This window comes from Carassius auratus, chromosome 28, assembly GCF_003368295.1.
Source record: "Carassius auratus strain Wakin chromosome 28, ASM336829v1, whole genome shotgun sequence".
NCBI classification, from domain to species: Eukaryota; Metazoa; Chordata; class Actinopteri; order Cypriniformes; family Cyprinidae; genus Carassius; species Carassius auratus.
In genome coordinates, this window is record NC_039270.1 from 7,027,010 (window position 1) to 7,035,993 (window position 8,984).

An 8,984-nucleotide genomic window follows, 5' to 3' on the forward strand; every position below is an offset into this window, starting at 1 on the left:
TAACGCATTCGATTAATTTGAAATATTTAACGCGTTAAAAAAAAATAACGCAATTAACGCGGTTGCAGTTTTTTTTATTTCCAGTTGTGGCTTATGTGTGTTCAACGTGCAAAGAAATATGGATAAGACCAAGGAAGGACTTTTAGACGGAAAGTTCCAGTATAAAACTCTGCCGGATTACTCTTCAGTCTGCCACAGGAAACATTACTCTTCATTTAGTCTGCCACAAGAAACAGCAACATTAAAATCATGAACTCAAATGTCATTGTTTAAAAAAAAAAAAAAAAAAAAAAACAGTGACTGTAACAGTGCGTAAATCAGACCTTTCTGTAACGCTAACGTTGTTAATAAGCTTAAACGAAAATAACGAAATAATTGTGTAGTGGAGTATTTTTTGTACACAGTGCCGCGAACTGTCAATCACTCCTGTACGCGTGCATCACTGTCCTCCTGAGCTGCAGCAACTTGCGCTCTCTTCATCAAGCTTTAAAACAAAAAGGGGACAAAAAGATCATATTGTCTTTGTGCATAGGCTATAGATTAATTAGATAAATGAATATCTTAATTTGTGCCTTGCCGTCTACGGTATTTTTTTAGAACTTAGAAAAAAAGATGCTGCAGCCAATGAACAGCCAGCGGGGGCTGCAGGACGACTCAACCTCCGCAGACAGTTTTTAATGTTTATCAGACAATAAATATTCAAGATTTTGCTTTAGTATAACTCACAACGAGTTTCACACACCTTCTCCGGCCACGTTGAGTTGTTGACACTTAACAGTGGGAAAAGCCCAGTTAACACAGAACGTTCCCCTAACGTTCCCGTTTGGTTATTTTTTGGGGGACCCAAATAAGAACGTTCTGGGAACGTTCTCTATTGGTTGTTTTTTAGTACCCTAAAGAGAACGTTCTGGGAACGTTCCCTTCAGGTTATTTATTGGCATTTTTTTATAACCTAAAGAGAACGTTCTGGGAACGTTCCCTCAAGGTTATTTATTGGCAATTTTTTATAACCTAAAGAGAACGTTCCCAGAACGTTCCCTGCAGGTTATTTATTGGCATTTTTTTATAACCTAAAGAGAACGTTCCCAGAACGTTCCCTGCAGGTTATTTATTGGCATTTTTTATAACCTAAAGAGAACGTTCTGGGAACGTTCCCTCAAGGTTATTTATTGGCAATTTTTTATAACCTAAAGAGAACGTTCCAAGAACGTTCCCTGCAGGTTATTTATTGGCATTTTTTTATAACCTAAAGAGAATGTTCCCAGAACGTTCCCTGCAGGTTATTTTTTTTTTGGCTTTTTTTATAACCTAAAGAGAACGTTTCTAGAACGTTCCCTGCAGGTTATTTTTGGTTAACTGAGTTGCTGCAGAAATTCATAAGACATACAATGTAAGCGATTTGAAATTACAATAAACTGATAAAACACGCTAAAAATGTAACCTTTCATAGCAGCTGAAAACAAACCAAATTTGAAAGTGAAGTGACATTCAGCCAAGTATGGTGACCCATACTCAGATTGTGCTCTGCATTTAACCCATCCGAAATGCACACACGCAGTGAACACACACACACACACACTGTGAGCACACAGCCGATTTTGTAATGAGCTAATCGGGGATTGAGTGTTACTGTAAATTCTGCGTGTTTTAATGAGCGCGCGCTGAACATTGGAGCGCGTTCATTCAGATTCAAACACTGGAGCGGAGGGAGTTGGCATGGAAACGGGCGGTCGACAACACTGGCAAGCTGCACGCTCCGTGTCTCGCTGCTGTTTTCACTGATTTCGGTAAGTTTAGTAAATTAAAATTGCACAAATATCATATGCCACTGTTCCTAACATCTCTTTTGCTTGTATTTGACCAGCATCTGTTGAATTTACTTCATAGAAATGGTTAAGTGTTTTCGAACAAGTCCGTGAGCATCTGAACCTTTATCAGAGGAGGTAATGTATGCTAACTCCATAGACTAAGCTTTTATGAAGAGTTTGGGATTTTAATAACACATGTATGTGTAGATGAGAGGCATTGACAGTTCTGTAAAATATTTTCTGGTCATTTTTCAATGGATGATTGAAAATAGGCTTTTTTATTTATTTAACCTAAATATACACTAACGTTACCGTTAATCAGTGACGTCATTAAATTAGAGTCACAGTTCAAACGCATTTTGATCTAGTCTAATGATAAACAAATATTGATAAAAACTGTTCAGGATATTTATTAAATACATATTCTTTCTATTTTCTACATTTCTAGTTGCTTGGTTTATTTAGATAAAACTGTCGTTGTATACTGAATATTGTTGTCTCTGTGACAGATTGCTTGTTATATTTCTATATTCTTCTAGTGCTTGATGATCTTCTGCATCCCATGATGAGCAAACCTCCTGTCCAACAACATCTCCAAGGCACACTGATCCATATGACTAGCAGGATTACCCCAAACATACACTAATGCTATCCTTACCAATTTCTGAAATAATATTACAATTTAAAATAGCAGTTTTTGGTGAAATGTAACTTATTCCTGTGATGTGCAGCTGTATTTTCAGCATCATTCCTCCAGTCTTCAGTGTCACATGATCTTCAGAAATCATTTTAATATGATGATTTACTGCTCAAGAAACATTTCTGATTATTATCAATGTTGAAAACAGTTGTGCTGCTCAATATATATATATGAGAGAGAGAGAGAGAGAATTCTTTGCTAATAGAAAATTCTTCTTGACACTAACTTTTGATTAATTTAATGTGTCCATGCTGAATAAAAATATGAATTTTTTTTAAAAATGTAGTCTACATTACCATTTAGAAGTCTGGGGTCTATATAACAATCAAGCTTTAAAATAAATAAATAAACTCTATGCTGTTATAAACAGTTTACACAAATATAAAACAGCGCTGTTTTTTTAACATTCATATTTATCAGAAGTGTTTATTTGGCAAAGAGCAGCATATTATAATGATTTCTGGAGGATCATATGACACTTAAGACTGAAGTAATGATGCTGAAAAATCAGCTTTGATCATAGCAATCAACTGACCCTTCGCAAAACAAGCGTCCCTCCTTAAATACTGTAGCTATGTCTGACAAGCCATGCTGCTCTCACAGTACACACCTTGTTCTTCTTTGTGGACCAAAGAGGAAACTGACAACACACAGACAGAAGAAGACAGAGAAGGTCACTTCTGGTATGAAACAAGTGTTCAGCTTTTAAATTTGGCCCCCCTTTTTTCTTTTTTTCTTTTTTAAGAAATTCAAACAATAAATAGTGTTTTGTGCTGATTTAATGTGTTACAGATCGCTGTAGTGCCTCAGTTCAAGCAGCACACATGAACCGATTGATTCATATTTAATTGAAGCGCAAAATAAAAGATGTCACACGTCTTTTTACAACATTTTTCAAATTTTAAGTCCACCGAAGTTAATCTACTCTCCTGTCTACCGTATTTTCTGCACCATAAATTGCACTGGATTATAAGGCACAGTCTCAAAATAGTGAGTTTAGTTGAACTTTATTCTACTATTTAACAATACACTCACATTATTTTTTAATAAATCTTCTCCCACAGATCCATCAAAGTCCTCATCTTCTGTGTCTGAGTTGAACAGCTGGGCAACAGCTTTTGAACAGCTTTCTTCATCAAACATGCCGGGTTCCCTCTCATCATGGTTGATCGCTGCCAGCGTACGTAGTGTACGTATTATGTCCCTGTGTCAGCGGGAAATGGTCCGACAGTCAGGTAAACGACCTTGTTGCAAAAACCCTTTTAGCGTAAATAATCAATTGCTATTTGCAGTTAATGTAGCCTACTTTGTGTAAATGGCATCTATCGCTAATTTTTATCTCGCTGCTCGCTGACATCTATATTTTACAACAAACGCCCCTTTGAATACCCTCTTCAACAGTGACATCTAGCGGTAAACTGTTATTACGTTATAATTGAGGTACTAGGCAATGGCAATGACTGAATTAAACAAGAATATCACTTTTATTTGTTATAATACTACTATTCTTTGTTATATTTACAGATGACTGTTGTGAAGATGGAAGAGTGCAGGATCTACAATTACACTAATAATACAATTTTTGAAGTAGTTTGATTTTGTTTCGCTTTCTGCCATGTTTTGAATGTGATGCTCAGCCTACAACCCAATGATTGTGTTTGTATTATTATTTTTTTAATCAACAATTAAAAAATGACAAAACAATGGACTGTAAGCTGATTATTTCTATACAGTCGTATGTTATTAAAGTAAATTAAATTGTTAGTTGAATGCTAGAAATAACGTTCTGGGATTAATAAAACTCCTGGCAAACCAAAAACAAACCATAAAAAATAACGTTCTGGGAACCAAAAACTAACGTTCTGAGAACGTTAAGAAAACTTTCCTGGCAAACTAAAAACAAACCATAAAAACTAACGTTCTGGGAACGTTCTGGGAACCAAACACTAACATTCAGAAAACTTTCTGGGAACCAAAAACTAACGTTCTGAGAACGTTCTGGGAACCAAACACTAACGTTCTGAGACCATTCTGGGAACCAAAAACTAACGTTCTGAGAACGTTAAGAAAACTTTCCTGGCAAACTAAAAACAAACCATAAAAACTAACGTTCTGGGAACGTTCTGGGAACCAAACACTAACATTCAGAAAACTTTCTGGGAACCAAAAACTAACGTTCTGGGAACCAAAAACTAACGTTCTGAGAACGTTCTGGGAACCAAAAACTAACGTTCTGAGAACGTTAAGAAAACTTTCCTGGCTAACCAAAAACAAACCATAAAAAATAACGTTCTGGGAACCAAAAACTAACGTTCTGAGAACGTTCTGGGAACCAAAAACTAACGTTCTGGGAACCAAAAATTGTTAGCTGGGAGTGACACATGCGCTATTCACTTGTATAACTTAAGGGTGAATGGGTAATGTAGTTTCTGCTCTGGGTGGGATGAATTAGGAAGCTTGCATTGTGAAGGGCGCTCTGAAAATCGGCAGTGCAGGTAAAAGATTAAAACCTCTATTAAAACAGACGTCCAAATGAGCGTACCGGTACGCTACAAGCACGTTCTGGGCAAACGGAGAGGTGGCGGTACGCTCAAGAGCTATATTTGGAAGTGGCGGTACTGAGTACTGGTGCATACTGGCCCACTTAAAGCACTGGCAATGACTATACTTTGGAATTTTTTTGCAGTCCACTTAGAATTCAACATGGAAATCATTTTTGTTTTTTATTGGCATTGATTGTTTTGAAATTCAAATGGTACTTACATGCCTGTGTTTTTATTTCTGTAATAAATATGGCTTTCAAGCCAACAGTTAATTTGGAGGATATTGATGGTTTATTGCAGGTATGTTGTTTACATGAGACAATCTGTGTTACAAGTTAAACAAAAATTCCAATAAACAATCATATTTTGAATTTAAATAGTTTCTTTGTCTTGAGTTTACATTAATTATTTACATTTTACATTTACATATCCAAAAAGTTTCAGTCTTTTAATTGCGATTAATCGCGATTAATCGCGATTAATTTTAAAAAATTGTGCGATTAATTAGTTTTTTTTTTTTAATCGATTGACAGCACTAATATATATATATCAACTGTCATTTTAATTGCTAAGTGACATAAAATGTCATTCATTTGAAATTATTTTTAAAGACGTTTGCACAATAAGTTTTATTCAAGCCCCCTAGTGGTTATTGCAATTTTTAAGCTTGACTTACAGGGTATAGTTGATAATATTACTAATTTAGACATTAAAATAACTAGTTAAATGCTAACATATTATTTTATTGACGCACATTAACATTTTGACTTATGTGACAAGAAAACATATCGATTAAGTATGACACGGTCTTATAATACATTATCTATGTACTTTCCGTGAACTTTTTATGTCTTTTGAAAATAAACACTTTTGATTAATATTGCATTTCTAGGAATAAAAAAAAAAAAGAGTAAAAAAAAAAAGAACTTTAACATTTTCAAACATTTAGAGTGCAGTCTCGAGGGTCCGGCCTGCCAGGGGTGATGGGGGTATGTGACGAGTGGGTCGGGGCCGAGAGACGTGGGAACGAGGAGTGAGGCCAGGTGTAGTGATTGGAGATGAGCTGCACCTGCGCCCCACCGCCGGTCTCGAGTCCCACGTAGGAGATGGAAGGATATAAAACTGGAGCGACGACCGTGTAGGACGAGAGAGGACCAGGCCTTATTTTATGTTTTGGTTTTTATTTGCGCGCACCAGTCGTCCGCGAGGGGCTGGTGCGCTGTTTTGTGTTTATTTTGAATATTAAAATGATGTTTTGATTGTGCGCCGGTTCCCGCCTCCTTCCGGATGAATAGGAAGATTTTATCATTACAGTTAGTTATGTAGTAAGTTAGTTAGTTAGTTAGACCAAAGTTTTTTTTTTTTTTTTGTCATTGTGTATTGTCATTATATGGAAAAGGTCTGCCTGAAGATTATTTAAAATATCCTCTTTTTGTGTTCCTCAGAATAAAGGTTGAGTACTGTTGGGTGAAATTCTATAATTATTTTTAGGGGCCACTGTATGAACTTTTGACGTTGTTGTTGTTGTTTTTTTCACACCTAGTTTATATGTGGCCGCTGTCTTCCTCTTATGTGGCTACAGAGGCAGAGGCTTAATGGCCTGTTGCTGGAAGTAATACTGTGTGGGGCGGCCCGCGTCACAGGTTTGGTGACAGCTTCCATGTTCGTTTAGACACACGCAGCGGGTGGCTGCCACCTCTCCTGTGACTCCACCCAAATTGGAAAACACATTCGAGTTTCTCTCTCACTCTCTGATCCAGGTGGCTGCTGTAAGCTTAGTATTCACACGGCTTATTCTCCAAAGCCTCAAAAAAGGACACTAAGTCTTTCAGCTTGTGCCAAAACTAAATTATTGACAGAGATGGGTAAATATGTACACAATGCAGCAACATTTAATTGTAATTCATGAGTAAGAATTAGCCCCAATGACAAATGAAAAATTGACTTTTCGAGGTTAAATAATACAACGTTTGTTGGAGTATGTACAAGAAAATACTTTTTCAGTCTTTCATGTTTAATTCAATGCGTTAGCTGCTGATTTTCAATTCTAACTATTTATGAGATGTATTAGCAATTTCTGAGTACAAATACTTTTTACACCAACTCAGTTCTGTTCTTTATATTTATTTGTAAAATGTGTTATTTAATTACAAGTACAAATATTATGTTCATGTGTGAATTTCTCCTGTTAACAAATAAATATATTTTGAAGAAGTTTGGCTCAAAAATGGCAAAAAGCGACATGAAAATGCCATAAATGTGGGTTTTATGTGACAATCCAAGTCTTCTGAAGACACACCATGAATCTGTGTTTAGAAGAGAAAGAAATGTAACCCATTATTCACAAAAAAAATTGTCCTCCACAACAGCTCTTATATTTCATTAATGTTCAAGGCATTTAATTATAGTGCCTCGTCAAGTCTGATGATATAATTTGCAATTTAAACCAGCTATTACTTTAATGTTTGCTTGAGATTAGCTGCATGTATTTATAATGTATTTAATTCGATCTTAAGCACATAGCATCTAAAGTTAGTGATGCATCTCTACAAAAGTGGCCCCAAGGTCTTCGCTCTGACATCACATCTGCGGCATTAATCTGCTGGCATTCAGCGGTGTCATACAACAGCTCTGTGGTGTCGCGTGCGTATTGTCACGACCTATGATCATAAGCGCTCCGCGTCACAAGTGTGACTCAGGTCTCACAGATGCACACAACATGCTGATGCTTTCTCATTTCTCACAGCAGAACTATGCGTCCCCTTGAGAAAAAATCTACCAAACTTTGACAGGTAGACACTGATGGGCTCCTGTCTGTTGCAATTTTGTGCCAATCATCCTCCCCAGCAGCTGTGCTGTCAATTTTATTAGGTAAATACTCAAGCGACAGTCTCAGCTGTTAAAAGATGCTGATTTGTATTCAAACATTCATTCTGGGCTTTTGACAGAGGCTGTTAAGATGAATTCCTACAATATACATTTGAATTTGCTCGGGGTTATTTGAGAAAGAACTAGATCAAATAACCCTTTAGTTCCTGAGGATGCTGCTTCTCTGCAAACACTGGGTGAGATTTGGATTAGAGACCCAGATATCTCAACAAAGACATGATGCAATGCTTTTGGGCACAGTGTGTCAAGCTTGGTTGAAGTGAGTGTGTGTGTGCATGTGTTTGAGTGCATGTGTGTGTGAGAGAGAGAAAAAAAAGCTGTGCTCGTAACAGCATATACTTGCTATTTCCAATGTAGTATGCACTGCTAAAAATTAACTAAAAGTACAGTAGCAACTCAAGTAACTCTTTCAGTTTTTCAATAGTGAGCAGAAGATGCCTTGCCCTTTTTTCCAACAAGAAGTGTATTGTAAAAAAAAGCTTCATTGCTATTTTGTGGAATGCCTACATTTACAGTGTATTTAAATGCTTTTTTCCAATAATCTACATCTACAAATATGCTTTTGACAGATGCTTTCATCCAAAGTGACATTGCATGCAGAGCATACATTTAATCAATTCATGCATTCCCTGGGATTTGACCCCATGACCTGGCGTTGCTAGTAACCTACTGTCCCATCTACAAGAATGCAAAAAAAAAAAAAAAAAAAATAATAATAATAATAATAAAAACAAAAATAATAATAATAATAATTAATTGATTTTACTATTTTTTATTATAATTATTTTTTTTAAATATAAGTGGTTGCAATCAATTTATTTTAGCTACATTTAAATAAACACATTTAGTTGACTTTCAACCTGGGCCGTGTTTCCCGATAATTATCGATCTAAATGCTTAAGAACATTTTCTACGAGTAATTTTACGAACGTTCGTTATTGTTTCACGTGCGTTTCCCAAAAATACATGTAAAGCAATGTTATGTAACTGTGCTTTAAGTGCTACGTAGGAGCCGCTATCCGTTTGTCAAGTGCTGAAATGTCA

At 36.1% G+C, this 8,984-nt stretch overlaps 1 long non-coding RNA gene across 2 annotated transcripts; it reads left to right on the forward strand.

Moving 5' to 3' along the window:
* Positions 1–1,290: 1,290 nt before the first annotated feature.
* LOC113046620 (uncharacterized) lies at positions 1,291–4,210 on the forward strand. 2 transcript variants are annotated; one of them, XR_003276130.1, is made up of 5 exons: positions 1,291–1,787; positions 1,865–1,943; positions 2,348–3,191; positions 3,573–3,743; positions 4,033–4,210. It is a non-coding gene; the product is annotated as an uncharacterized LOC113046620 (long non-coding RNA). The 2 variants fall into 2 exon arrangements; XR_003276129.1 differs by having other exon boundaries at positions 1,888–1,943.
* Positions 4,211–8,984: the final 4,774 nt, after the last annotated feature.